Genomic DNA, 22,260 nt, shown 5'->3' with positions numbered 1-22,260 from the left:
GTCCAAAATGAAAACATGCTGCCTTGGGAAGGAGAGTCCTCAAGTAAATGACCCACTGTCCAGCAGAAATTATGTTGCGTCATGCTTAACATTCTTACAATATCTAATAATAATGAAGATTTTGATGATACTTATAATGAAACATTTACTTCCACACTACTTACTGAGAATCTATTATCTTCTAGGTACCATATTAGCTACCATATATTTAGCTAGAGTATTTTGCGATTGCTGAAACGGGACACTGGCATAACTGATGGAAAGGTATCAATAGGCCAAGTTCAAGGATAGGCAAGTAGGCACATACTCCCAGAGGAGGTACGGGCTTTCTAGAAAACCTGAAGTTCCCCATAAGGGTATTGAGTTGCTGTTGATCCCACTGCAGTAAGTGAGAAATCAGTCAGACGCAAGAAGTTCTGTTAATTCTTGTAGAAGGTTTTGTAAGCTCCATTCTCTACTCCTCAGCTGCTGTAGAAAATCTATAAGGTTAAACCGCCCACCAAGTGCAATGGAGTGGGGCAGAACAATCCTGGAGTTGGCTACATGAGAGTGTGTATCAAAGGGGGATTGCTCTAGAGTGGGCTGCCCTAAGTCAACCTTGGCTTCAGGCTTGGCAATTTTATAGGGAAAGTGGGCTGGGAGGTACAGATGGAATGGACAGTCTGCGACTAGATTCCAGCTCCTACAAAATCTCAAACTCTCAGAAGGGTTTTTTAAATCTTTCAAGTACAGGTACTTATGAATCAGACCAAGTACCAAAAATGGCTAATTTTCCCAATCTGTTAGGAATCAGATTCTGTATTTACGTACATAGAAAAATATCATAATTATGTATATCCACATTTTCTTTAATGAAAACATGTTGATTTGTAACTATTCCTTACATTCCTCCTTACATGGGCTGCATGCCCTTGTAAGGCTGCATGTCCTTGTAAGGCTGCATGCCCTTGCATGTACCCCTTTCTTACCCATTTTTGCAGTGGACAACATTGGTACCCAGAGCATTACAGACTGATGCTGTGTTCCTATCATAGTGTGTACAAGGTTCAGCAAAATGGAATTGCAAAGTGACAAAGGAGAAGCACCACTCTCAGGGGCCCAGGGACCCCAGAAATAGTAAGAGAATGTTGGCCCCTGTATGAATACTATGAAATAGATAAGAAACAAGATGATCAGTCTTCATCACTACTACAACATACCCAGGGTGCAGGAACCCGGAGCTACCAAGGTAAGACCTGGTTTCAAACTGATTCTGGATTATCTATAATGGAATTAAAATTACACCAATAGCCAAAGTGTCTGTAGCTACAATGGTTACAGGAGATAATTGAATTGCATCGTCAAAGAGCTGAAGTTTACCCCAAAGACGCCAAAGACAAATCCTAAAGTAAGCTAATAGAATGTAAGAAAAGATATTTGAAAAAACAAACAATAGAATAATATCTGTTGGGTAGAAGTTTACTGAACACACATTGTGGCTGAAGAAAAAATATTTGGCCAGCTTTGAATGCAAATATCATAGAATCAATTTCTTAGGTATAACATTAAGTCTGAGTTCTTGGCAAAATTAATGAGTGTGGCAATTTACTTACTGAGAATGTGAATGGTCAGCTTTAAAAGTTTGACATTATGGTGCAGGAACGATCAGTTCTCTGTGCTATTGGATACTAACAGCTTCTCCAGTGCACGAAAAGTGAGGTTTACTTGGAGCAGACATGTGATAACATCACTAAAATATTTACACACACCAGAACATAATTCAGGAAAAAAAAAATTCAGTAACATTTCTAGAAGGACGTTTTCTTTGAAGCTTGGGCATGTCTCAAAAACCTTTCAACTTCAGATGTTGAAAATCATCTCTAAAAATTATTTCAGGGATGCTTAAAATTTTGGTCTCCACAGTCTCAAAGGGGGATAAGGAACTGTCTTGTTAAAGTGTACTTTTAAAGAATGTTACTTTGAAGTTGTATGAGGGAGGAGAACATTTGTTTGAGCTATTTTATTCCTCTTCCACTCTTTCTTCTAGTCTTTATACTCTATATTTCCCACTATGTCTAGACCAGAAATGATTTATCTTGGATATTGTTGCACATGATTTTGCAGTTTTTCCTCCTCATGACATTTAGGGGTGGCAAAGTTGAAAATCTGCTTTTAATTCATCCTTACAAGGTATCAAGTCTTCTCAAATAGGACTTTTTTTCCTTGAAAGATTCTTGGCCTAAGCTGAATTAAATAACTAAAAATTAAATATAGCTCTTAATGCTTCTAAAGATTAGCATTGTGATATAATCTAATTTCTATTATCCTGCCTTTTTATTAGCATTTAAATTTTTATAAACATTTGCTGGCTCAAAACGGATATTATGTTCTTGTTAATGTTATCTATCTAATGCACTCTCTCTTATTCATAATAACTACTAATATTGTTTAACTCTTTGAAAGTTCTTAATAATTTTTGCACACCAAATTAACAGCTTTCAAAATCAACATTAATTATTTTAAGAATTTTATTATTGTAATAAATAAATATGCTTATATTTCAACTGCCTAAAGAAGCCTAGCTCATGAAGGTTTTCACTCCAAGTTGTATCTAGAAAGCTGGCCTAAATTTGAAAATGGATCTTAATGAATATTCAAATGTTAACAATCAATTCAAGGACCACACCTTGTTCATATCTACGATACCACTGATCAGATTAGAGAGGATGGAAATGTGCGTGACTGCACTGCCATTGAGCAGGCAGGTGACTGAGGTGCCAGAAGGAGCTATTTTGTTACTTTGTCTTTCAAAGGCTGACGCTGAGGCTGAAACTAAGTATCATATTTTTTTCTGAATACTGAAGCCAAAGTTAAACTTCAGAGTATCCTTATTTAAAAAACAATTCCTAGATAAATTTACAAAGAAGAAAAACAATAGAAAAATGTAAATAATCCCTAAAGTGAAAGCTTGAATCATCAGTAAGCCTATGACAAGTTGTTTAACCCTGCCAGTAATTGGGTAATGAAGAATTAGACAGCAATGAGCTGCCATTTCATACCCATCAGGTTGGGAAAAAAGAAATTAACAGTGAACACCAAATGTTGATGAGAATACATGCAAATGAAAAGCCACAAGCAATTTGTTAATACATGGTAAATGTAAAGTTTCATATACCTCACAATGAGCAAACTCATTTTTAGTGTGTATCATAGATAAATATTTGCACATGCACACCAGAGATCACATGAGAGTTGTGTTGTATCCAATAATGAAATACTATACAGTAATTGAAAAGAATAAATGGTTATCTATTTTTATCAAATATAAAAATAAAAGCAAGCTAGAGAATGGCAATTGAAACAATATAATACTTAGGTCATATTTTAAAAGACGCCAAGCATGATTTTGTGGCTAGACACATAGTAAACATATAAAGAAAATTCTTGTGAAGGTGACATAATTTTAAGATGGTGATTACCTCAGAGAAGGGAGGCAAATACAGTTATTCTAATTTATTACTTCTGAAAGAGGTCTGAAAAATAAAATCTCTGGAAAGCAAATAATAGTACTGCCCACTTTTTACGGAAGGGGAAACTAAGGGACAGAGAAACAAAGTAACAGCCCCAAGATTGCACAAGCAATTAGGAGTAAAGCAGAGAGCTGAACCAAAACTATCTGGCTCCAGTGTCTGGGCTCTTAATTATTACATTGTGCTGTGCTGAATTGTCAAATGTTTCAGTAGATAGTGAACCACTCCCCCCCCCCCCCAACTATTTCCATTACTTGGCAGGGAGGCAATATGAACCCATTCCTAGCTGACTCAAAACACCTCAACTAATAGTATCCTCATGGTCCCAGAAATTTAACAGAAGACAGATATCCAAATATTTAGCTCAAATAGAGGAAGATACTCTTGCACAAGAATTAACAATTTACTGTGTGCCACAGAGTCTAAGGATCTTCCATATAACCCAGTCAACCCCTGAGATTTGGTTGGTCTGGTAATCAGTGTTTCTGTGTAGGAATCCCAGTCTGGCATTTCTCAGAACATTTATCTGACTTGTATTCTGAGAAAAATCCATTAATAATTTAGGAAAATAGGAAAAAGTATTATAATTTTGTGAGACTTAAAATTTCACAATCGGCATTTAGACCTTACTAATATTATCCAAGGACTCTGCTAATGTCAATTCAAAACAAGAACTAGAACCAAAGGTACACACTAGAAGGATAATGTTGCCATCTCTGGGAGACAGGACGGGAGCACATAGGAGAGAAGTGGTCACAATATAATCAATCTTGTTTCTTGTAGCTGACACTGTCTTATAAGTATGTGTTTGTGGCCCTGTCTGCTATATACAATGAGTCATTCTTGCAAACAAAACATATATTAATACATTTACATGTATCTATATATTATAGAAATACTATAACTGATGTTCCAAGAAATAATTTGAGAAGCAAAATAAATCCTTAAATTGGCAAGTTTGACAGGTGAGTTTGCGCGGCATCCTTAATGATGCTAGGATATCCATATGCTACGTTATTAAATGCCCAATAATGTTAGCTAGTATTTGAATATTTGCTACAACTACAGTTCTTTGTAAAGTGTACCCAATGTTTTTATCATTAAAAAAAGGAAATTAGCTTGTGGTAGGTAGCACAATGGACCCCAAAGATACTTGCATCCTAAGTGCAGAACCTGTGAATATGTTACTTTATAGGGCAAACTGGAACTAGCAAATGTGATTAAATTAGAGATCTTGAGAAGGGGAGATTAACCTGCATTATACAAGTGGGCCCAACTTAATAACAGGAGTCTTTAAATATTGGAAGAGGGAGGCTGAAGGTCAGAGAGGAAAAGATTTGAAAATGCTGCCTGTGCTGCTCACTTTAAAGATGATGAAAGGGACCACTAGCCGAAGAATGCAGATGGCCTCTAGAAGCTAAGGAAGGCTAAGGAAAGCATGTTCCCCCTAGAGCTTCCAGAAAGAATGCAACCCTATTGACACCTTACCCTTAGCCCAGTGACACTTTTGACCTACAAATTGTAAGGTAATAAACTTGTGTTGTATTAAGCCAGTAATTTTGTGGTAACTTATTACAGTGGCAATAGGAAACTAATCTAGAATTTATATGAAATAATCTGAAGATGTTTTGACTTCACTCTTTTTTTTGTTTTTGTTTTTTGTTTTGTTTTTTATTTTTGAGACAGAGAGAGACAGAGCATGAACGGGGAAGGGGCAGAGAGAGAGAGGGAGACACAGAATCGGAAGCAGGCTCCAGGCTCTGAGCCATCAGCCCAGAGCCCAACGCGGGTCTGGAACTCACGGACCGTGAGATCGTGACCTGAGCTGAAGTCGGACGCTTAACCGACTGAGCCACCCAGGCGCCCCTTGACTTCACACTTAATAATTAACTACAATGTCAATGATAAAAGGAGGGAAATTATCCACATCTGCAACACTTGTCACATGCAAAGATCAAGAATATGGAACAGGGAATTTTCCATGTTTTCATAATTTTAAGAGTAGCTTTTAAATATTTGTGGTGACTTTCAATATTTCAGATTACTTTATTTGACCTTTATTTGGTATAAATAGTTGCTCCTTTTATTTATTTCTATTATCAAATGACAATATCAGGTAGATAACATTGTATGAGTTACTAAAATATATTTTTTCACTAGCTCAAGTATTACAAAACTGTGTACTGATCATTATATATTTTCCTTTTTTAGCAGAAAAGCTGTATATAACTCTGTCACAGAAAAATGATTCCTTGTTTATTATTACTATGGCTCACTATAACTTTAAATATGTAAATAACTATAAAAATATAGAATATCTTATGATTTCAAGAAATCTGGAGGATTCCTGGGAATTTTGATTTGCTGTTCCTGATTCCTGAACATAAATATGTATTTAGAATTTGACAGGACTAGTTAACAGTGTGTATATCTTAGGAATTACAAAACTAGTAACTCCTTTCTTGAGTGTATACATTCAAGGCTATGTCCTCTAAAGAAAATACAATCTATTAGACTTCTATGTAGTATCATCCAATCATCCCTGGCAGAAAATAAAGTTGAATGCTATAAATAACAAAGATGAATTGCTGGAAAACTATGATACACTAATGATTATAATCATACTAATTCTATTGCCACAGTATAAGAACAATGGTTGAAATGCTCCACATTTATGGTACTATTAGGTAGAATCAGGAATAATTGGAATAGATCTAAGAGAGCTAACCTAATTGAATAGCTCTATCCCTGAGACAGATTTCACTGTCCTATCATTTGAGTCTCCCCATGTTACACATGGGAAAGCACAGACTTGGAGTGGCTAAGTTACTTTGACACAAATTCCCCCATTCCTACTTTATTTGATACTCTGAGCCATTCACAAAAGTCATCACCTAATGAGATGTGTACACAGTCTTTGAATTAAACATTTCTAGGATTGGAATTGTTCATTGTATTCTGTTTTATTTCTAAGAAGTGAATGTAATGTAAACCAATTACTGGCAGACGAAAACCTTGAAGGAACGACTTCTATTATGTTTCTCATTTTTTGTGGCTACACAATCAGCGATCATACACAGGGGCAGAGATTTCAGAGACTTCCAGGAAAACGACAAACTAGACAAAACCTCATGGCTTGACACCTCTTTTGCCAGGGGCTGAGGTGATGCCTTTCATGTTGCAATGAAGTGTGTATTAGGCACGAGTGTTCTTCCGAAGCTGAGGCAAGTTTGAGGATCTCTGGGAATGGTTTCATGATAATTCCAGCTCAAACACAGAAAATAAACTTGTACTCCAATGTCCTAATTAAGACTTCTGAGACTGAGATAGCAAAGGAAGAAGCAGAATCCATTCTCTTTATTCAGACATTCTGACAGAGAACTGTAATGGAACATCTGTTGTGTGGTATGTTTAAAACAAAATCACAACCACAACAAGTTTTTTCTGTACTACCTGAGGTAGAGTCTGCCTTCTCCGGACCTTGACTAGACTGACACCCCCAACTGCTCTACATTCTCTTGGCTGTGGCTGATGGGCTCTGTCCTTTCTCTTTCAATTTGAAGACCTTCCATATTCTAACTGCCCACTCCCCCCAGTCTCCCTTGGTTTCTCAAAAACAAACAAACAAACAAAAAAATGAATGAATGAATAAATAAATGTAATACCAATAAGACAAAGAGGATGTCTATTAATTAGAATAATTAAACTTTAGTCATGAGACATTTAAACTGGAAGAATTTTTAATGATTATCTGTTTTACCTACATTCATTTTTAGACTCACAAAATAAGATCAAAATGCTTTTGGTATTACTGCATATTTTAACCCAGAGTCCTTTGTACTTAACAGTAAATATCATGTCTACCCCTAGTTTCTGCCATTTTTCTTTATTTTGCTATATTTCAGGATGTCAAAAAGCCTATATGGGCTTACAGCCACATTGCTAACTACCAAATTTTATTTGAAGCCACAATCAATCTGTAGAGGGAAAACAAAACCAAAAACAAACAACCCTTTCAGGTAGATCTTTAATTGCACATGAAATCAACAGTATGAGGTTTTTGTGAAGTTATAATGGTTCAGTTTGTTACAAATCATCAAAAATATGTCAGGAGATACATTTCATGAAGTATATTTAATTGCAACAATAGACCTTTCTGAGGTATTCTATAGAGACTATTTTCAAATCCTTGTATGTATTTAAGTTATTCTCTTTTTTTTTATTCTTTTTTTTTCTCCCAGAGTTCATTCTTCAATTACATGAAAGTTTGTGCACTAGTACCTTTATCCATTGCTAACCAGTGCAATGCATTTCTTCTTTATAGTATTTGTCAGTCTTGTGATAACACAATTATATGTGTACCTATTTCTTTTTTAAAAAATTTTTTTTTCAACGTTTTTATTTATTTATGGGACAGACAGAGACAGAGCATGAATGGGGGAGGGGCAGAGAGAGAGGGAGACACAGAATTGGAAACAGGCTCCAGGCTCCGAGCCATCAGCCCAGAGCCTGACGCGGGGCTCGAACTCACCGACCGTGAGATCATGACCTGGCTGAAGTCGGACGCTTAACCGACTACACCACCCAGGCGCCCCTATGTGTACCTATTTCTTTAGGTACCTATGACTTGCATGAGTTTTATGCAGTCAGAGTGTAGTCTGAAATTGTTCATTTATTTTTGAATAATTAATGCAATGTGATGGAACTGAATCATAGGCATATAAGCTAAATTTTTTCCTCAATGGAAAGCCCTTTGATCTCCCTCACAGTCATAGATTTGGGAGATATGTTAGGACTAATTTCAGACTCTATTGCGTGAATCTGTTGCGTTAATGGAAGCAATGATAGTCATCATGAATTTATTGAGCACTGATTACATGCGAGATTTGGGGTTTCAAAGAGTTCTGACATTTTTTTTCAATTTAACCATAAATTTGAAGGATGCAGCATAAAGCATATTTGAAAAATGCTATGGGTTGAATTTTGTTTCCCAAACAGATAAGTTGTAAACCTAACCCCCAGTACCTATGAATGTGACTATGCTTGGAAATAGGGTCTTTGCAACTGTAATCAAGTTCAGCTGAGGTCAGACTGGATTAGGATAGACCCTACTCCAATGCAACTGGTTTCTTTATAAAAGGAGGAGAGATACAGACACATATGAAAGAGAATGCTGTATGAAGACAGAGGCAGAGATTGGAGTTAGACATCCAGAAGACAAGAGACACCACAGATTACCTGCAACCATCAGAAGCAAGGAAAGAAGCAGGGAAAAAGATTCTCTCTCAGCCCCTCCAGTGGGAACCAACCCTGCTGTAACCTTGTTTTCAGACTTCTAGCCTCCCACATACATGAGAAAATAAATTTCCGTTTTTTTAAGCTGCCAAGTCTGGTACCTTGCTACAGCAACTCTAGGAAACTAATGCAAAGAGCTGCTGTGGTGAGGTGGAATTTATACTTGAACAATAGACAGATGGGAATTTGCATTTTAACTCTTCAATTCAATGACTGTGTGACTGGGCAAGCTACCTAACCACTGCTAATTAATTTCTTCATTTGTAAGGTGAGGGCTGCTATACACACTTTAAAACTTGCGATGAGGATTAAGGATAAATTTAAAATATCTCATGTAGTGTCTATTATTATAGACTAATGCAATAATACATATTCAATAAATTGCTATCATTCTTACTCATTGCCAAAAGTGTGTAACTATTCCTAACTTACATATTGCTTAAGATGAGAGGCACAATGGGTACTATTTCGCTTTTAGTTTATACCACCCAGTGTGCACATTTCAGGTACTCAAAAAATACTTTTTTGACGGAGGTAATGGTTTTGAAAGCAATTGGAAAGGTGAATAGCAGATGTCTAAGCTGTCTCTTTTTTTTAATGAGGGAAAAGGATTGATCTGTCAGTATCAGTTTGCTTGAAATTCACAAAAATATGCAGCCCATTAAGAAGAGGATGGAAGGGTTTCCACTGAGCGTTGACCACTAAGCATATGATACGAAAGGCACCTTTTGAAAAGCGTTGTGCCCCCATTCTCATTGGCTGTTCCAGAAAGCAAGCAATGATTGTTTCGTGAAGCATCAGGATTTGTCCATGGTGATTCAGCCTTGTCACTACGAAAGTTAGAAAGGTGAATGAAATCGAACATTTGTTAGTGGTGTTTGCTCATTAGTTCATTTCCCTCTTTGTAAATATGATGTTTAATATTCATCAGGAGGATTCCTGTCCCATCTTGATTGATCACCTGTAAACTACTGGAGACAATTCCTGCTGGTGAATGAGAAACATAAACTCGTTTATCTTTATATCATATCTGTTGCAAATTAAAGTAAAAACGTAGAGTTTGCACACTAAAATGGTTCTACTGTGGAGCAACGTGGCTATAAAACAGCATGCTAACAAGCGTGACATGATGAATGGAATACAATAAACTGCCATGATTTCCATTTTCCCCCCAGCCGATCAGAGAACTCACACCTATTGGGGATACAGTAACAATACTCCAGGGAGCCCAGTAAACCACCTTGAGGGCAGTGATCCTCAGCTTGCCCAGGGTAGCTGTTCAGCCAAGTCAAGATGAGAGACGCTGAGCCTCACATCATTTCCACACATCTCCTCCCACTGTATGTGAATGCACATGCTGACAACCACAAAATGTGCAATATTGATCAAGGGTGGGAACAATGGTAGAACAGGGAAGGCCTGGAAGTAATATTTTGCAAGTGGCAAAAGGAGCAAGGACTAGCAACTTCTTTAGACTTCATAAGATCAAAGGCCGAGCGTGAGCAACTTATCCCTTTCTTACCTTTCAAGGCACTGTTGTCATAAAGAACAGGGGAGTCATTATTTAGAGATATTCTAAGTTTGAAAAGAGTTCCCAACACTTATCAGAAACAATAAACCCTTTTTTTGGATTCCATCTATATACTATAGGGAATTGTGACTTGGGAAATGTGAAAGGCAGGGGGGTAAATTCACTTGCAAAGTACTTCACTGGACTATGGATTGTTTAATAATTTAGATCAAGTTCCAAGTTATGTGTACCCAGCAATACCGAAGTCTATCATTCACACTATGGCATATGTCTGTCTTTCCCACTTCCCTAGGCCTTTTACAGTCTAAACTCTCCATATCATATTTCTTCTCCTTCATCTCTAAGATGTTCACTTGTCTGGCCAATTTTTTTTCATTTTCCTACAACATTAAAGGTATTTTTTTTTTTTTAATTTGGGTAATACATTAGCCATTCATTTAATTTTGTTTTTGCCATTGACCTTATGTTACAGTTTTTTCAAAAGAAGAAGGAAGGAGGAAGAAGGAAGGAAGGAAGGAAGGAAGAAGGGAGGAAGGAAGGAAGACAGGGGAGGGAAAGGAGAAAGGGAGGAAGGGAGGAAAAAAAAGAAAGCTTTATATCAACAGACACCAGCCTCATTGTCTGGTAGACTCCCAAGAAGGACTTCACCAAATCAATGGCAACCACAACAGCTTACTAGCAACCCAAATGAATATTCTGTTGATTTTATTTGTAAACCAAGTGGTGTGAGGGTTATCAAGAAGTCATGTCAAAAATGGTGTGGCCTGCAGGCTTTCCCCTCTAGCTATGATACAGTGATAGCAACTAGGTTTCCCTTTCCACCTGAGGCAACTTAAAATATATAGAAAGTATATGAAACAATGGTTCTTAAGATGCTGAACATTCACTTAACGAAGAGCATGTTAAGAGTATAAGAATCAAGTGACATGAGTCCTCTGACTGTCCCCTGCCTCCTGCTAGGAGAGACTTTCCAAGCTGCAGCACGGACAGTGGGATTTTCGGAGCTGAGTGAACTTCTTGAGCACAAGAAATGAGCTGGAAGTCCCGGAAATCTCGGTGGCTAAAGTTTGCAGTCTAAATTATCTGAGAGGAGAGAACTATACAGCGGGACAACTCTGGGGCTCTGCACAGGGAGCCACCTGAGTGTTCAGCTGGGTGCTGATCAACACACAAATGTGAGGAAACTTCCTAAAGTTGGGAAAAACTACTCCAAAGGATTAGAGAGGGAACAACACATAGAGTCCATACAGGGATGGACATGGTTATTAACCTAACAGTCTGTGAAATTCCTTATAATAATTCACCAGGCAGGGTGCCTGGGTGGCTCAGTCGGTTGAGCCTCCGACTTCAGCTCAGGTCATAATCTCACACTGTGAGTTTGAGCCCTGCGTCGGGCTCTGTGCTGAAGGCTCAGAGCCTGGAGCCTGCTTCAGATTCTGTGTCTCCCTCTCTCTCTGCCCCTCCCCTGCTCATGCTCTGTCTCTCTCTGTCTCAAAAATAAATAGAAACATTAAAAAAAAATTCACCAGGCATCAGGTAAAGAAGGCTTTGCCTCAGCAGTAAATAAAAATGAACTCTAGACCAAATATATTTTTTGTTCTACCAAACAAAACTTTATAGCAAGAGTTGCAAGGATCAAAATGTTTCCAAGTGACTTAACTGTATCTCAGAACAAAACTCAGTAATACTTACAGGAATATAGGAGTACAAAAATATTCAGCACCCACCAAGTTAAAGTCTACACTGCCTGGTGATGCGGTTTTGGGGTGATGGTGGAGGATCCGGAGCCAACAATCAAGAAAGAATTCTTGAAGATGTTTGTGTTGCAAAAGGGTGATTTTATTAAAAAACTGGGACTGGACCGGTGGGCAGAAAGAGCTGCCCTGGTACCATGAGGAGCTGCTGGTTATACCATGGAGTTGGGGGAGGTAAAGCTCAAGGGAAGTTTCCAAGCAGATTTTCATATGCTAAAGAAGACTCACAGGATACTCCAGGGGTAGCTATTTTCAAGTTAAGGTTGCTTTTCCCTCTAGTAAAGCATTAACATTAAAACAGCAGGGAGTTCCTGGAGAAATGTTCTACTCTGCCAGCCTCAAGTATTGGTCAATGGGCTGCAGGTTATAAGGAAATTTAATTTTAATTGCCATTTCCTTCTGCCTTTGTTTCCCATATCTGGTATGTGATCTGGCAAGGGAATCTGACCAGAAATTACACAAATGCTGGAAGCAATAGAACAGGACACTAAAACAGTTACAATTGTATCTCATATGTTTAAGGGGCAGGATGAAATATGCAACATTTTAAACAGACTGGAAAGATACAGACACAATCTGCAGACGCAATCTACCAGGAATTTGTAGAAATGAAAATTACAAAATCTACTAGGAAAAATATACTAGATGATATTAATGGCAGATTCAACATTGCAGAAGAGAGTTTAAAGTCATTGCAAGAGAAACTTTCCAAAATGAAACAATGAAACAGAGAGAGAACCACGAGAAAAAAGGAAGTGGGGAATAAGTGAGCTATAATTAGAATGCCTTAAGGAGCCAAAAAGAAACAAATACTCAGAGAAATAATGGTCATGTATTTTCCAAACTTGATAAAACCAAAACCCCACAATGAAAGCATATGTAAGTCATGCATATACAAAACTAATTTAAAGTCCACAAGATATGAAAATATACTATTGCAACATTTTTTTTTAATTTTTTTTTTCAACGTTTATTTATTTTTGGGACAGAGAGAGAGAGAGAGACAGAGCATGAACGGGGGAGGGGCAGAGAGAGAGGGAGACACAGAATCGGAAACAGGCTCCAGGCTCTGAGCCATCAGCCCAGAGCCCGACGCGGGGCTCGAACTCACGGACCGCGAGATCGTGACCTGGCTGAAGTCGGACGCTTAACCGACTGCGCCACCCAGGCGCCCCTGCAACATTTTTAAAAAAGTTTATGTATTTATTTTGAGAGAGAGCACAAGAGCATGAGCAGGGAAGGTATAGGGGTTAGGGGGAGAGAGAATCCCAAACAGACTCTGCACTGTCAGCACAGAGCGGATGCGGGCCTCAATCCCATCAACCATGAGATCACAACCTGAGCCAAAATCAGGAGTCAGACAGACCCTCAACCGACTGAGCCACCCAGGCACCCCATGAAATATTTTTATGTCATATACTATAATATCACTAGAAGGAAGACTATTTTAAGGTAAGCAATCTTAAATAAACTGAACAACCACTAAAGTAACAGAGTGATCGCTAATAAGACACAAAAGACATGAAAAAGAATCCTAAACAAACATTCAGTTATTGCAAACAAAGGCAGAAAAAGAGGAAAGGGGGATAAAAAGCATATAAGCCAAATGAAAATAGATAGCAAAATAGTAAAGTTATACCCAAGCATATCAATAATCTCATAAATAGAAATAGTCTGGGGCACCCGTGCGGCTCAGTCAGTTAAGTGTCCAACTTTGGCTCAGGTCATGACTCACAGCTTGTGGGTTCGTGTTCTGTGTTGGGCTCTGTGCTGACAGCTCGGACCCTGGAGCCTGCTTCGGATTCTGTGTCTCCCTCTCTCTCTGCCCCTCCCCGGCTTGCATTCGGTCTCTCTCTGTCTCTCAAAAATAAATAAACGTTAAAAAGAAAAAGAAGAAGAAGAAGAAGAAAAATAGTCTGGACATCCCAATTAAAAGACACTGATAGTCCGACTAACAAGATACACAAAACTATGGGACACCTACAAGAGACCCAATTTAACTATAATGACACAAACAAGTTAGACGTAAAAGAATGCTCCACGATGTACCATGTTAAAGGTAGTCACTATCAACTATAAAGATACTTATTTCATAATAATAAAAGACTCAACTAATTAGGAGAAAATGGCAATTATAAACATTCACAGAGTTAATTAAAAAGTCTCAAAATACGGAAAGCAAAGATTGATACAATACAATACAATGCAAAAGGAAACGGATACATCTATGCAAAGACCTGTACACAAATGTTCACAGCAGTTTGAGTTTTCCTAGCCACGAACCAGGAATAGCCCAAATGTTCAGCTGGTAAAGAAACAAATCGTGATATGGCCATACAGTGGGAAACTATAAATTAATAAAGAGAATAAACTATCATGACATGTGGAAACATGAGTGAATCCCAAAATAATTATTCTGAGTGAAAGAAACCAGACAAGAAAGAGGACCTTCTGTATGAGTCCATTTATGTAAGATTCTGGAAAATTCCAACCAATCCATAGCGACATAAAACAGAGAAGTGGCCACCTAGGTGTTGCAGGGATGGGGTGGAGAAATGAACACTGGCAGATGGGAGAGAATACAAAGAGGCATGAGGAAACTTTAAAGTAATGCATACTTTCTTATCTTGATTGCAGTGATGGTTTCATGGAAGTTCACATATGTTTAAAAAAATCAACAGTTTAAATATATATCCTGTCTGTCATATGCCAATTATATACTGTGATTGAAATTCACTGTTGATGTGGCTAAAATTAGTTGCTGTAAATGGCTATACTTATGGTCTCTGTTGATATGGCCTAAAAATAATATGAACATGTATAGCAACCTTTGCATGGTTTCTGTTTCCTTTGTCTTACAATCATCTTCTGAATGAATGGTTTTTTTATTTACTTTAAAATAGAAATAGCTCTCCTAATTTGTTTTACTATTTTTTTTTGAATTTTTAATGTTTATTTATTTTTGAGAGAGAGCACAAGCAGGAGAGGGCCAGAAAGAGGGAGACAGAGGATCCCAAGCAGGCTCTGTGCAATAAGCACAGAGCCTGACGTGGGGCTTGAACTCATAAACCGTGAGATCATGACCTGACCCGAAATCAAGAGTGGGACACTTGACTGACTGAGCCACCCAGATGCCCCCACTTATTTTAAAATTATTTTAAATAAGGTGAATGTTCTAGGGCTGCAGTATCCAATAGAATAGCCACTAGCCACGTTTGGCTATTTACATTTAAATCAATTAAAATTTTAAGAAAAGTTAAAAATTGGTCCTGAGTCACATGACTCACATTTTAAATCCATAATGAGCAGTTGTGGCTGGTGGCCACCACCTTGAACAGTGCAGCTATGCAACATTTCTATCATCTCAACAAGTTATATTGTACAGTAGGTGCACACAATCAAAAGCATAAGTAATATGGCTGCTAGAGCTCTGCTTTGAGACCGAATAGGTCTTGTGTAAGTCAGTTTATCCAAGCTACCCTATTTTTTTTTCATTAGTCAATTAATAGAATTGATCGTTTGTAAGGTGCCTTTCTATGCCCCGCATCTAGGATTGATTCGATGAGGTAACTCTATGTTGTTGGGAAAATATCTGTGGGTGGGACACCAACATGTGTCTCTCACTCCATATCATGTGAACCCGTACCACTTCTTTAATATAGTTTCTATTTAACATCTGCAGGGTTGATGGGTAAATAACTTCACTGTGCCTTCCTTGCCCATCTATCTAAACCAGTACCCATCTTCGAGGTAGAATATTTTGAAGAGCAGAGAGAAAGTGAGTGGGTAAATGACAATTGAGACAAATCCATGCTAAGAGTTAGTGAGGAATTGCATTATCTTCTTCCTCAAGTTTACTGTCTCTTTTTAGAATGATCTTTCTCCACTAGGCTCTCCTACTACCACTCACTTTCTTCCTTACCAACCTGACTTTCACCAAGGTGGTTCCATTCGGCTTCAGTACCCAGCTCAATTATCATCTCCTCCAGTTTATAAGAGGACTTTACTGATGCTCTAGACTAATTCAGGTTCACTCTATCACTCCTTTTTTTTTTTTTTTTTTTTTAAAAAAACAATCATCACAGTTCTGGTTAAATAACGTATATTTAACTGTCTCACATATGTTATTAGGTTGAAGAGGGCAGTGACATTGTTTTTCTTGAAACTCTTTATCTCTTAAGTCTGGCCCAGTACCTGGTACATAGTGAATAGGTAATATGCATGTAATATATTGGTGTTGAATACCTGAAAATCAGAACTTCTATTTCACCGGGTATGGTGAAACACTCCTAAAGAGAACCACTGGGGTTGAAAGTCATCATAATATGCTTCTACACATTTTTGAGATTTAACATAGCTCTGCTGACATTGAGTCATTCTATCTTCTAGGCTCTCATGACCCATTGTCAATACCTCTATCATAGCACTTACTGCCCTGTATTGTAAATTGTTTGGCTAATGTCCAGCAATGTGAGCTTCTCAAAGGTTACCAATCATATCATTTTTTTTTTTGCAGTCTCTTAGTTATGATGTGTAAAGTACATTAGAATCTCAATAAATGTTAGTTCATAACATTCATGAAATATGATGTGACTTGCCATTTCGAGTTTGAAAAGAAAAGCTCAGGAGAATTCAAAAAAGATCTCTGTGGTATACTTGACTTCAGAGGCTAACCAAAGAGCTTGCTTTCAGAAGCAAACCAAAGCACAAAAGCTCAGTTTTTCACACAGTTTTAAAGGTTGGCCAAAGGTGCCACAGATAGGTCAATTTCAGAAATTTACACTATTAAATTAAGCATCCAAAAAGGAATTTATGTGCCCCAGGGAACATAAAAAGCCATGAGTTACACATGGATTCTTCATGAACCGTCATTTCTTTTCAAAAAGTTTTCAAGAGAAAGTTAAACTTTTGCCCTTGGTCCAATAGTTTATTTTTTGATGTGTGGTAACCTCTTCAGCTTTATTTTGAAACACTCTAGGTCATGTTATTAAATTTTGAAACTTAATCATATGATTTTTTTCTTCATTCATCTAGAGGGGAAGGTGAACATCACAGTGCAAAGATCTTTTATTACATAAAATTATTTCAAAACATCTTGATGAACTAGATAAGCCTCAAGGGCTTGAATGATGGGGTAAAATCTGGATTGATAGTCTTGATATGTTTCAGGAACATTTCTTAATTACAAAATATATTTGACACACTTTTGTACTGTCTTACATTAGAACTGATGTCATAGTTTTAAGTGTATAAAGCTGATCTTCCAAATTATTTGTGAACTCTTTATTTTTAAAGTTTATTTATTTATTTATTTTGAGAGACAGAGAGCATGAGCAGAGGAGGAGCAGAGAGAAGGAGAAAGAGAATCCCAAGCAGGCTCCGTACTATCAGCACAGAGCCTGATGCAGGGATCCAACTCATGAACCGCAAGATCACAAACTGAGCCTAAATCAAGAGTTGGATGTTTAACAGACTGAGCCACCCAGGTGCCCCTGTAAACTTTTTAAATGCCAGTTTCATGCCATTTCTTCTTTAATACTTCTTACAGTACCTAACACAGGCAGAGCATAGAGGAGGCATTTAGTGAATTATTTTTAAGCAGTATAGAGCACCTACCTTCCATCCATATCAGAATCTATTAGGACTGGACCTTCCGTGGAGCCTAAATTGTATCTTTGACTGTCTCAACCACGAGAGGTTGATATTCTAGAAAGATATAATGTTTGGGGCAGCCCTGTATTTTGAGGCCCTTGGCAAATTTTGAACCAGGAGGAGATTCTGCATTTTTGGTCCACCAAACCAAATATTTGACTATCTCCTTTAATAATTCACTACATACATTGATATCACCAAGTTCAAAGGTTAGCCATCTATTGATCTACTTGTTAAATATTTTTGGAGTGCCTACCATGCGCCAGGCATTACGGAGGAACTGGGCATTCAGGGAAGAAATCTGTATCAGCAGCCAAAGGGAAGTGATAATTAGCAGGAAACTGGGAAGGGGTAATAAGACAAATAAAATGATAATTCTAATTTCTTAGGGTTTTTGTGAGGACTATATGAGAGAATTATATAAAAATTACCACAGTGACTAGCACATTATATGTATTTCACATCTGGTACCAACCATTACCAGGAACTAATTGGGCCAGGCTGGAAAATCATTTTTCGTTCTACATTTTTGTGACTCAGTATCACAGATTGGTATGTAGCTGGAGAGAGTTTTCCCCAGAGTTCAGCTTGCATTTTTATCTTTATTTTTACCTCTCTCGGGATAAAAATACCTTCTCTGCTCAGTTAAGCCCATTTGCTAGATTCTGAATCATTATGCAATCTCACATCCAACACTTATCCTTAAGGAAACAAATAGGATTCACATAAGCAATGTTTCCACTTAAAACCTTGTCTCCACTTAACCATTTTCAAAACCTGTGTGTGGAGGGAATAGATAGTCTTGGGGGATCAGGGAAGATTGGAGAAGTGAATATAAGTAGGTGAGGTCAGTCCTGGGGAACTGCATGTCAAAAACCCTTAGGCACTGCTACCATCCAAAGCCACAAGGTTCTTGACACATGCCAGCGAAGACTTGACTGTGTCTGCTAGTCTGGGAAGAGCATGCATTGCGTTCTGCTCTTCCCTTTGAGTGTAGGTCCTTAAAACAAAATTGAACCTTCTGATTAACCATACTTTAAACTGCCTACTCTGTAGACGTCCAGAGCTTTGTATGGCATAGTAAAGAATAAGGAAGGGCAGCAGAGCATTTGAGCTTTGTCTCTGACATTATGTTACCTGAGTTATGTTGAACAAGCCATTCATTTTGTATGAATCTCTGTTCCTTGAGGTGTCAGCAGGTGTCACCTTCCCTCCCCTTTCTACAGAGAAACGCTCTTAACCCCTAGTCTTAAGCCATGTAGTCATCTAGAAAAGGAACATAGACCAGAATTCTCAGCCACTAAATATGCAGTTAGACTTATATAATACTAAATCTTATTTAAAACATAAGTCATTTCCCTAAAATATTAAGGGCACTATATTTTTATTAGTAGCCTTTCTGTTTTATGCGTAAAGATGCTATAATCAGGCTGGCTTCAATTGGATAGGCATTGACCTATAAAGTATGATTTAAAAACAGACCTTGGCCAACACAATATTGAAGGACAACAAAATTGAAGGACTGACACTGTGAGACATCAAACATTCAAGACACCAAATTGGTGTGGAAATATTTGCAAAAGACGGGGCACCTGGGTGGCTCAGTCAGTAAAGCATCCCGCCCTTGATGGGACATGATCTCACATTTCGTGAGTTTGAGCCCTGCATGGGGCTCTGCACTGATAGTGTGGAGTCTGCTTATGATCTTCTCCCTCTCCCTCTCTCTCTCTGCCTCTCTTGTGCACTCTTGCTCTCTCTCTCCTTCCCTCTCAAAATAAATAAACTTAAAAAAATATTTGCATAAGACATATCTAATAAAGTATAATATGTATTATCCAGTGTAAACATATATTGGATAACATACAAAAACTCTAAAAACTCAATAATAAGAAAACAAGCAACTCTATTAAAAAATAGGACATTGGCAAACACTTTACCAAAGAAGATATATGATTGGCAAATAAGCATATACACAGGTGGTCCACCTCATTCATCACCAGGAAAATGCAAATGAAATCAATAACGACATACCACTACACACCTATCAGAATGGTCAAAATCCAGAACACTGATGACACCAAATGCCAGCAAGGATGTGATGCAACAGGCACTATCATTGCTGACGGTTAGGAATGCAAAATGTTACAGCTACTTCGGAAGACAGTCTGGTGGCTTCTTACAGAAGTAAGCATACTCTTACCATATGATCTAGGAATCATGCGCCTTAGTGTTTACCCCCAAAAGTTAGAAACTTATGTTCACATTAAACCTGCACACAGATGTTTATAGCAGCTTTGGTCATAATAGCCAAAACTTGGAGGTCACCAAGATGTCCTTCAGCAGGCAAATGGATAAGTAAAATGAGCTAGGATACCTTGAGACAAAGGAATATTATTCAGTGCTAAAAGGAAATGAGTTACCAGCCATGAAGAAGCATAGAGAAATTTCAGGTGCACATTTGCTAAGTAATACAAGACAATCTGAAAAGGCTACATATGGTGTGAATCCAACTAAATGACATTCTGGAAAAGGCAAAATTATTGAGACAGTAAAAAGATCAATGTTTGACAGGAGTTGGCAGAGAGGGAGAAATGAATAAAGAGAGTGCAGAGGAATTTTAGGGCAATGAAACTACCCCATGTGATACTATAATGGTGGATACATGTTATTATATATTTATCCCAAACTATTTAATGTACAACACCAAGATGAACCCTAATGTAAACTATGGTCTTTGGGTGATAATGATGTGTCAATGCATCAACTGTAACAAATGTACCGCTCTGATGGGTGTTGTTGATAGTGGGAGAGGCTATGCATGTGTGGGGATAGGAAATATACGGGAGATCTCTGAATCTTTCTGCTCAATATTACTGTGAACCTACAACTGCTCTAAAAAAAGAATTAAGTATATTTGAAACAAACAAACAGACAAAGAAAAACAGATCTTGGAGCATAGGTCCCATCAGCCCTGTCGTTGCTGTATAGCTTTTCTACAGGGATTAGCCCTTCCTGCCAAGGATTTCATAATAAAATACTGTCAAGAAAGGTAACACATTAAGATTCAAATCAAGCATTCACTTTTATTATAATCTGCCCAAATGTGGATTCCTTGAGTCAATAGAAAGAACAAAGGAGGATAAGAGGCTCTGTTTATGAGAGGATGCCTGGGTTGGGCACTATAGTTGGAGTGGCCCTGTATTAGTCAGGGTTTTCCAGAAAAACAGAATTAATAAGATCGATTCATTTTAAGGAATTGGTTTACCTAACTGTGGAGGCCTGATGATACTAAAATCTGATGGAGGAGGCTATCCAGCTGAACACTCAAGAAAAGTTGCAGTTTAAGTCCAAAGGCAGTCTGCTTTAGAACCAGGAAGAGCCAATGTTGCAGACGAAATCCAAAAGTATTCTCCTACAGAATTTCCTCTTGCTCAGGGTCGATCAGGCCTTCACCAGATTGGATGAGACCCACCCACAATTTGCTTTACTCAGAGTAGTCCACAGATTTAAATATATATCTAATATAAAGTACCCTCAGAGAAACATCGAGAATAATATTTGTCCACACATCTAGGCACTGGCATCCAACTTGACACGTATAATTAACCATCACAGGCCCAAATAACAGGAAGCAATTGCAGAATTTGGTGAAGTCACCAATAATGGAATTGTCAAGAAATAGCATGGGCAATATACACTTTGTGGTTTTGTTAAATGCCAAGGATATTCATGGAAATAGGGTCTCTACAAGAACAGAGAAAGAAAATGAAATACTTTTTTCTAGCTAAATATTATGTGGAACCTATTTCTTGAGAGAGATGATACCAGTATTATCAGAAGTAAAGCATTTTTTCAATAGCTGAATATGAAACTTCAGCATGTATGGCTAGACATGGCTACTTCCTTCCTTTTCTTCCTATTCAATGTGTTCTTAGAAATGAATACATAGGGAGCTAGTAAGCAAATGAAAGGCTATAAGACAATAAATAAAATAGGTTAAACAACTTCTCCCTTTAACCCTTCGCATTTTTAAGTGTTACATATTTATCTGTACTTCTCCCAGACCTTTATACTGCTACTAATCTTTTTGCTCCCCAATAAAAAGGTGTACATGATGCTGTTTTGTTTACATCAGAGCAAATATCACTGATTCATACAATGTATTCCACAATCTCATCCACAGAAATGTACGCTGCCCCATGGCATGTAAGCTCCTGTGTGTCTCCTTCACTGACATACGTTCAGGCTCTGGAATAGCATCTGGAACACAGCAAATATACAACCTTCAGTGAAAATATAGAAATTTGAGTCTGGGGTCTACTGAGATGTTTTCAGGCCACTTTGTGTAAAGATTTAGTCTCCAAATCTATCAATAAGTTTAGAAACAACTTTATGGAAAAATGAGAAGTTGTGCCTTTGAAAAAATTATCTCCAGCCAGATGACACAGCATCAATTTATGAAAATAAAGGCTGAAATAGAGCTAATTCTCAAACCTTTCTCTTGGAGGTGAGAGAATAG

The 22,260-nt window shown here is 37.7% G+C and overlaps 1 protein-coding gene across 3 annotated transcripts in view; it reads left to right on the top strand.

The window, feature by feature from the left end:
• The window catches only part of LOC147575596 (uncharacterized), a 323,504-nt gene that overhangs the window by 295,673 nt on the left and 5,571 nt on the right, over window positions 1-22,260 (top strand). The window contains exons 3-4 of one of the 3 annotated variants that reach the window (XM_086682843.1): window positions 1,035-1,228; window positions 6,484-7,135. The exons of 1 other annotated variant lie outside the window; for it this stretch is intronic. The gene's annotated coding sequence lies outside the window, so the exon portion shown is untranslated. Of the gene's footprint in view, window positions 1-1,034; window positions 1,229-6,483; window positions 7,136-22,260 lie in introns of those variants that run through there. One more of the 3 variants, XM_086682844.1, reaches the window with a different exon arrangement.

The sequence above is a fragment of the Puma concolor genome, chromosome D3, assembly GCF_028749965.1.
Source record: "Puma concolor isolate L17-30 chromosome D3, mPumCon1.1.hap2, whole genome shotgun sequence".
In the NCBI taxonomy this organism is placed as follows: Eukaryota; Metazoa; Chordata; class Mammalia; order Carnivora; family Felidae; genus Puma; species Puma concolor.
The sequence above is the reverse complement of the archived record's forward strand: the minus strand, read 5'-3'. Positions and strand labels throughout refer to the sequence as shown.